The sequence below is a fragment of the Sinocyclocheilus grahami genome, unplaced genomic scaffold (genome assembly GCF_001515645.1).
Source record: "Sinocyclocheilus grahami isolate Dianchi unplaced genomic scaffold, SAMN03320097.WGS_v1.1 scaffold15.1, whole genome shotgun sequence".
Taxonomy (NCBI): domain Eukaryota; kingdom Metazoa; phylum Chordata; class Actinopteri; order Cypriniformes; family Cyprinidae; genus Sinocyclocheilus; species Sinocyclocheilus grahami.
Window position 1 is genome coordinate 835,353 of NW_015505194.1, and position 8,160 is coordinate 843,512.

Sequence of the window (8,160 nt, forward strand, 5' to 3'; positions counted from 1 at the left end):
TTACTTGCAAAAGAAAAATGTCAGCTTTACATCACCTTCTAACAAAGGAGCTATTTTGAAGTCATTCAGGCCAGGGCACAGGACGTCAATGAAAACGAAAAACCAATGCTCAATAGTAGAAAGCCTATGGATGTTGATGATAATTATTAATATTATGTTATTAAACTTTGTAACGGCACTTAGTCAAAGGACAAGCTGCAGCTGGCCAAAATGTATTACTTCTGTGGCACTACTAGCAGTACCAGTAATAAAATTGCAAAAATAATAACTTTATCTGAACAGGCTTGCCAAAAACACTCCCTGTCTGGTAGTACCACCACCAGCTCATACGACTGGTCAGATCAAAGTTGCCAAACAAAACGCAAAGCATTCAAATGCCTTACTTAGAAAGCTATCTCTGTTAGACCAAATTTCTAGCATTTTAATACCAAAAAAAAAAAATTGTTATGTAGCACTTTGACATTGTTACAACATTTATATTTTGAAAAAATGCTATCCTTTTAAACTTTTCATCAAAGAACACTGAAAAAATAAATATCATGGTTTACAAAAATATTAAGCAGCACAAATGTTTTCAACATTAATAAAAGTGAGAAATATTTCTTGAACCTCAAATCAGCATATTAGAATGATTTCTGAAGGATGACACTAAAGACTGGAGTAATGACTGCTGAAAATTAAGCAGTTTGAATGTGTAGAAGTGTCCAAAATACAAAATTTCTGAAGAAAATTGGGAAATTGCCTATTCAAAATTCACCACCATGATGACAGGTCTTGCGGTTAGTTGCCAGGGTATTGCTTTGCAGTTGCTAGGGTGTTCTGGGTGGCTGCTTACTGACACAAGCCACAAAAAACCTTAACTCCTTTCCCTATTTCAATGCGAGTCAACAGGATTTGTTTGTCTGTTCAATCACTTGGTAGCCGAAAATTGCAAGTCTGACCAATTAGAAAAGTAACATTAAACAACAAGCAGCATGATTAATTCCCTAGTGCAAACTTCACAGGAATAGTTACACACTGAAGTTTACCACTTAGGGTTAGGGGTTTGTTCAAATCCCTCACCTTAAGTATGAGCAACAGTAATAGTGATGCTTGCAAGCACCACTAATTACACTTCAACAAAAATGCTGCAATGGGAGCAGTGCTGTATTTGTGTGTGTGTGTGTGTGTGTGTGCGTGTGTGTGTGCGTGCATGTAAAGAGAAAGGAGGGGTATGTCACACTGTATACAGCTGCAGATGTAAACTCTGAAGAGTTTGACTGTCCTCCCCTCACTGCTAATGATCTCAATCAAACCTGAGACAAGCAAACAAAACAGCCCAACAAAGGGCCTGATTACCGTGGCAACCAAAGTTAACCACACAGACGGAAGCCCTTACACATCAAACACTCAATAAGCAGATGAAAACAGCCCAATTCATTAAGACAGCAGCCTTGCGCTGCGGCTAAGACGGGGCTTTTCAAGAGGTCCATCAATACCTGTGAGCGTACTGATGAGTGGAGAACGGTATGACATGATTAAATCGCAGGTAATGAGACAGTGTTACACGATCAAATGCTTAGAGACTCTCTGATGGCCAGCTATGCTCTCTTTGGTGGTTTTTATGTTAATTCCATAAGCTCCGTGTGATATTTAATGATGTCTGTATTTTAATTCTCTCTAGACGCCAAATAACAGGACCTGCTACAAACCAAGCTTTCTTGTCATGAAGCATAACACTGTGACAAAACCAAGAGTGATGTGAATCAGAGTTTTTGGCAGTTGCACTGCAAAAAAATTTATAAAAAAAAAAAACCTGTAAAAAAAATTTGAAATATTCCGGCAGCTGGGTCACCAGGAAAAAAAAAAAGGGTAAAATAATGGAAACCGGAAATGGAAAAACGGAAAATAATTGGACGTTAAAACAATTGTGAAATAACGGAAAAATACAGTAAATTTTCAGCAATTAAAATACAGTTAGTTCCTGTAATTTTAATCAAAATATTAAAAAGGCCATAATGCTGTTCCATCACATTTATTACTTGACATTGAAATATTACACTCTCACATTTTTGTGCACAATTTTTACAGAATGAGCATTAAATATTGTATAACAGTGTGTCGTCATTATAGCAGGATGCATATGGAGTAATTTCACATTTTCAAAAACAGTATTATTTACTGTAACTTTCATACCATGAACATTTTATCACATAGATTAAATGTACAATTTAAACATTCTTGAGAATCAAGAGAATCATTCTTGAGAATCTTGAGAAATAACAGAGCATGTGTCAAGGGCCTGAAAGTCCATCTCCTGGTTTAATGATCTATTCAGGTTCAACTTGAACAAATGGAAATGTAAAGCATATAACACAGAAATTAAATGCTCACAACACAGACATCATATGGCTTTGACAATCAAGGTATCTGGTCACATCACTGAATACTACGGGTGTATAGGTACACAAACATGAGGGTTCGGTACGTACCTTGGTTTTTGATGTCACGGTTCAGTACAGTTTTGGTACAGCAGGGGGGAAAACTAATATGTTTTATTTAATTTTTTTATTAAACAGTGGTTTACTGAACAAATTGCTCTTTCTTTAAACAAACTCAGTTATAATACATTTTCTTAGGGATAAAAATCTACTTCGGCATACACTCTAAACTATAGTGAGCCCTTTTACATTAGGTCTACTATAAGGTTACAGTTCACAGAGCCCAAACTTAAATTTAATTACCATTTATTTTTTAAATATAACAAGCACCACTCAACTTAAAAAAATTTATGCAATCATGTAAAACGCACATAATGACGTTTTTAAATTAACTGATTTTTCTTTTACTGAACAATAAAAACATTGACAGCTAATCAGAAATAAAGTGGTCAGGCACTTAAAGCAGCAGATTATTTAACTGCAGCAACCACTTAAATAAACAATGTTATCATCCCTTTTCGTGGATGCCAATATATTTATTATTATTTATTGTTCTTGGAGTTAAATAGTGGGGCTTCAGGACAGGTTAGAGATGCTCTGTGTTAATGTATAGGAATACACTTACCCCTAACATAGATCTGGGACAGGATCCTAGAGTTTCTTCAGACAGCATCATTCTCCTTGCTCATCGAGAACCAGAGGTGCAGCTCCGCTTTGAATTTGTGTTTGAGGAACTGGTACCATGACTGCAAACATAGAGGGTAAAATCAAATCAGATCAAAAGGAAAAGCTCCAATTCTAAAATTGTATATAAACAGAAATGACCAACTTCTGATCATTAGAACTTCGGAGATATCTTACACTTGTAAGGTCTTTTCACATAATGTAATGTAATGTCTGAAAAGTAACTTACATAGCCATTTCCTTCCAGATTCATAAGGAATGGAATATTTCACAAGAAAAACCTGCACATATTCTGCATTGGCAGGGTACCTAAAAGACAAAATTAAAACAGTTTGCCATAAAAAAACAAGATGTAAACAACATTTAATTTGTTTTTATTACTTATCAGTACCATAAACACTTCAAATGTTCACAAGTGAAGCAAGGGTGAACAAATTACAAATAAGTTCACATAACTGACTTACATGTGTTTTATTATTGGAGGATTTCTGACGTGTCTTTATCGGAGTCTGGTCTGAGGAATTCTGGGAAAGAGGGAATGACAAAACCAGCATGCAGTGAATTCAACTTGAATTATTATAATTACCAATGTACCTATTAAGACATATTACTTAAAGTTATACTTGCATTTCTTTTGTTGAAGGCTACAGATGGCATTCCGTTGGTATTGGTTCGAGAGTAACCACCTCCATCTCACTAAATTTGTTGAATTGAATGTCTTGTTCTCATTATCCCCATCCACCTCATTATATGAATAAAAGGAAAGACAGTTGGAGGCTACATTTCAGCAACACAAATGAAATGTTTCATTTAATAAACATACATATAACATAATTCAGAGTCAAAAAGGCGCATTAAACGCATTAAAAGTGTGACACATTAAAAATACAAACCTCACGTAAGCGTGAAGCACCTCTCACATCTCATACAAACACGGTCAAATTAGTTTGAAAAATCAGAGAAACTGAATTAAGTCGTCTGTAGGTCTTAGTCGAGACTCAAGTTGTCGATATCAGGGCCACATAGAACGCGCTGTTATAATTGTTTTTCTATGTAAACATGCGATACACAGACATCTTTGAGCCCAAGAACTGTGCAGTTTTAAGACAGCACTGTAAGTTACAAGTCAAATTTATCATTAAAACAGCAACATAAAAATGCCATGGCTATTTTAACTTCACTTAAAGGGGCTATACGTAGAATAAAAAAAAACACAACTTGTTATTAGCAACACTGGTGGCCGCTAAGTGAACTGCAATTCACAACGCATGCGAGTTACAAAAATCAGGCTGTGAACGTACTGTTCTGATGACAAAATTTTCATAATGCGCACTGTACACATACCATAGTGTATGCATAACAAGTGAATAATGTAATAAATAAACAATGTATAATGTAATGGAACGTTAAATACAGGCATGCACTCACCAGTAAGGGACATTTCATCAGGCTGTGTAGCGCATTAATTTAGATGTGATTAAAATGACTGGAACTACAAGTACATTCAACTGTTTGAACGCACACCAGCCAATCAGAATAGAGTATTCAGACAGACTAACAGCATTGACACGAACCACAGTACAAGCTAAAATGTAGAACTTGAATATCATTTGACACACAGACACCGCATTAGATCATCTGTTAAATTAGTTGACTAACGGAATTGTAGTACACAGGCCTCCCAATCAATCTGGTCTGAGTAGTCTGACATTTTCACTCATTTAAACAGTATTTTAAGATTTTAGACAGTCTACATTGAAAAATTCAGACTTCACATCCTATGCCTAGGATGAATTATAAATCAGTGCTATAATGATTGTCTAATGGGGAAATTCCCTCATGTGGAAAAATGGCGCTTATTCGACAAAGTGCAACGGCAAACAAAATAGGGAACACGATTTGACTAGTGTCAAGCAACAAACAGAACTACATCACCTTCAACTAAAACAAGATCTCAAATGTAAAAATCATAAAAATGTTAAACGATTAACTGCCCGCATCCAAGTTTAAAAACACACAATCAAGATTAAGCATAATAATTGCGGTGTCTCATTTCGAAGGCTATGCCCTCCGGAGGTCGCTTTCAAAGGCTGCATACGTCATCGAGGCTGTCTCATTTCAGAAAAGCAAGTACTCCGAATGCAACCTTCGATTGCGACCTTCTTTCACAGAAATTCGGAGGATGCACGAGGTGTATCCTTTGCTGCTACAGATAACCCACAATTCTTGCCGTAAACAGTACATTGCTAGCAAGGTGAGAAATTGTTAATTTGTTTAACCCTCTGGAATTGTACATTTAGGGGTCACTTTCATATTATTCACTGTAGAAACTGAACGGAGACAATAATCTTATAATAATTTTATAATAAATTGATTTCTACAATTAGTTTTATGAATTAATGCTCAATATTTTAATCTTCATTTAACTAGCGTGAGCGCGCAACAATGCTATAAATGTGTTGGCATAGCAACGTGCTACTTCCTGTTTCCTTTTCCGCCCGTCCTATGAAGGCAGTCTCGTTTAATTCTGGGTTGAAGACACTCCGTATACGCATCCTTCAGAGGACACGACCTACAGAGGATGCAGCCTTCGAGATGAGACACAGCTAATGACTCTAAACCAGGGGTGTCCAAACTCGGTCCTGGAGGGCCGGTGTCCTGAAGAGTTTAGCTCCAACCCCAATTAAACACACCTGAACCAGCTAATCAAGCTCTTACTAGGCATACTAGAAACTTAAAAGCAGGTGTGTTGAGGCAAGTTAGAGCTAAACTCTGCAGGACACCGGCCCTCCAGGACCGAGTTCGGGCACCCCTGCTCTAAACAATGACGGTTAAAACAAAGTTCCAAATGCCAGAAGCCATTGTTCAGAAAATATGCATTTTACCTGCTTATTTTTGATCCGCATAAGGTTGCTGACAGTCGAGTGACTCCCACCGCGCTGCAGCCCCACTGTGTGATTAGAGGAGAGGTATCCTTCTGCCTGGCACGATTTCCTCTAGTTTGTATATTTAAAATCTTCATAGTTATCATAAATGTCCATTTATTTCAACAAAGAATGTACATTGACATTATATTATGATACGATATTAAAAGAAGTCATTTGTAAGGAAGGATGTAAGTCATATGGGACCAGATATAAAAGTTGCCTGGGTTGCACTGTTGTTGTTTTGTGTGCGGGGTTTTTTTGGGGGAGGAAAATTTAACTTCTTGTTAAAAGTTAATTCCTTTAACAAGACTACTTAAAAATTATAAAATGACTATAAAAGGTCATCTATTAAATAAACATGTATATTTTTGACATTTTGATAAATTTGCGATTGTTTGAACAGCATTTTTATTTGGAAAAATCATTCTTCAAAAAATTTAAATTTTATGGTTATTGACAGTTACAGGTTTGTCATGTTTTTTTTACATAGAACATGTACATTTTACGGTCTATTTCTGAAATTTTTCTGTAATTGTATTTCAAAAATACGGCCCTGTCCCAAATGGCAAAGTTCATGTGAACTTGTGGTCTTGTGGACTTAGAATAGCCACCGCATGCACGTGTCCGTTAAGTCCACGAGACCGTAGGGTGTCCCATTCGTCATTTTATCTTTCAAAGGGTGCTTGCGAGTGCCCCCTTTGCACCCCCTTAATATGACAAAACCTATGTATCCTTCATGTGCACTTCTGCTGAGCCCGCACTGAGGTGATCTCCACAGCAGACTTCTACCCATCAGTCATTATTGCGGCATTACATCACTAAAGTGTGCATTCAGAGGAAGTCCGCGAGGGTTTAGGGTGTGACTTGGGACAGAGAAATGGGCGTGGCAAAAGGTGGTGTGCCGAAAGGTGAATACTACAACAAAAATTAATCCCTAACAATTAGAAAGACTTTTATCCACACCCCCTACTTTTCGGCACGCCCTAATCTTTCGCCACACCCACTGCTCCAGCCTGCAGTTATCCCTACTTTGAAAAATTCTGTAAAAAAAAAATTTTATTTAAATTTTTTTTTTAACAGTGTGCGACTGCGAGAAAACACAACATTTTGTTGATCGCTTGGTTTCTATTTGGTTGCACTCAGTAGCCCTGCCCAGAGTGAAACCTCAATGGTCCAAAATCCTGCTACACATAACTGTATTATAGACGTGCATGTGTGGTTAAAAAGTACATAAATGTATGTTTTTTTTTAGAAAATGACCAATTGTTTCACTAGATAAGACCCCTATTCCTCGGTTGGGATCGTGTAGAGCCCTTTGAAGCTGCAATTTGGACCTTCAACCCGTTGACCACCATTGAAGTCCATTATATGGAGAAAAATCCTGAAATGTTTTCCTCAAAACCTTAATTTCTTTGCGACTAAAGACAGAAAGACATGAAAATCTTGGATGACATGGAGGTGAGTAAATTATCAGGAAATGTTTATTCTGGAAGTGAACTAATCCTTTAAACATTTAAATATGTTCTGATCTAGATGTTTGTCACATCGCACAGTGTTTTCACATTCAGAGTGAATAGGCAAACTGCTCATGGCTGGATCACAACAATACATTTTACACACATATAATGCAATGATGAATTTTAAAGGGGTCATATGATGCTTTTTTAAAGATCATTATTTTGTGTCAAATTATTATTATTATTTTTTTTATTAAATATTTTTAAAAGATCAGCATGGATGCATTAAATTGATCAAAAGTGACAGTAAAGACATTTAAAATGTTAGATTCACAGTAAAAAATGATATGATAAGTCATGTCAACATATGTTTTTCCATTACTTAAACTTACTGTGCGTTCACACCGCCGGCGGCGAGAGCGTCAAAGTGACCGGAAGACATTCATTTTCAATGTGAGCGGGCTCAAAATCAGTTGAAACAATTTCAACTGTTTTAAAAGTTATAAAAGATTCAACTTGATGTTTTAAGTCATTTTAATAAAATTTAAGTTGAAATGACTTGACTAAATTTGAGGCAGCGACTTGTTTTTAGTGTTTCGATTTCAAATGCTGTTCTTTTAAACTTTCTAGCAGTTAAAAAGATGCAGCACTGTTTTCAACATTGATAATAAA

At 36.4% G+C, this 8,160-nt stretch overlaps 1 long non-coding RNA gene across 1 annotated transcript; it reads right to left on the minus strand.

Moving 5' to 3' along the window:
- Nucleotides 1–2,811: 2,811 nt before the first annotated feature.
- On the minus strand, nt 2,812–3,629 carry LOC107601403 (uncharacterized). Its single transcript, XR_001610928.1, has 3 exons — nt 3,569–3,629; nt 3,334–3,413; nt 2,812–3,166 (listed from the first exon to the last, which is right to left on the minus strand). It is a non-coding gene; the product is annotated as an uncharacterized lncRNA (long non-coding RNA).
- Nucleotides 3,630–8,160: the final 4,531 nt, after the last annotated feature.